This window comes from Chrysochloris asiatica, unplaced genomic scaffold (genome assembly GCF_000296735.1).
Source record: "Chrysochloris asiatica unplaced genomic scaffold, ChrAsi1.0 scaffold00014, whole genome shotgun sequence".
Lineage (NCBI taxonomy): Eukaryota > Metazoa > Chordata > Mammalia > Afrosoricida > Chrysochloridae > Chrysochloris > Chrysochloris asiatica.
Window position 1 is genome coordinate 27,209,500 of NW_006408532.1, and position 1,025 is coordinate 27,210,524.

Below are 1,025 nucleotides of genomic sequence, written 5' to 3' on the forward strand. Positions count from 1 at the left end.
CAAGTTGGTGGTGGATAAATGGTTTAGTAAGAAATACACAAGTAAAATTCAGAATTCTTATTATAACATGGCAGATTTAAGACAAGTATTTATTTTTAGTTCCTCCCAAAACACCAGTAAAATAAGAGGAAATAGATTTATGGGGGGGAAAAAAGATAAAAACTCGTAAGACAAAGAACAGGAGGGGAAAGGACAATATATGAAAGATGTCAGACACAACTTTGTAGGCTCAAAGACAGAGGATGAATAAACTAAGTGTTTTTGCCATAGAAACCTGAAAGAGTTGGAAATTGGAGACAAAGCTATGAAAAATGCAAGAGTGAGAAATGCAAGAGTAGGTAAGGCTGTAAATGAGAGAATTAGCTAAAGTTTACAAAAGAAATACTTACACACCTCACTCCACAGTCGCCTTCTTGGACATGCAACTTTTGCAATTGTATGTTGTTATTGTTGTTGTTAAAGTGCCTTCGAGTCAGTTTCAACTCATAGCAACCCTGTATAGGATTTCCATGGAGTGGCTAGTGGGTTTGAACCAACAACTTTGTAGTCAGCAGCCCAGTGCTCATCCTACAACGCCAAAATAGGGTTCCAAATTTAGCAGGACCACACACTAAGTTTAATACTCTGTAGTTATTGTTATTGTTGCAAAGTGCTGTCCAGTCAATTTTGACCCATAGCGACCCTGAATAGGGTTTCCAAGGAGCAGCTGGTGAGCTTGAACCACAGCCCTTGCAGTTCAAATGACTTTGCAGTCTGGTGCATTAACCCACAGCACCACACCAGGACTCTAGGACTCTAGAACTCCACAATACACACGTTGAAATTTGCAACTTTTTGAACAAAGGGTGTTGTCTACTTTTTCATTTTACATTGTTATTATTTGTTGCCAATGATTCGATTCTGATTCATAGAGACCTATGAACAACAGAACAAAACTAAACACTGCCCCATTCTGTGCCATCCTCACAATTGTTTCTACATTTGAGCCCTTTGCTGTTGCACTGTATCAATCCATCTCATTGGGG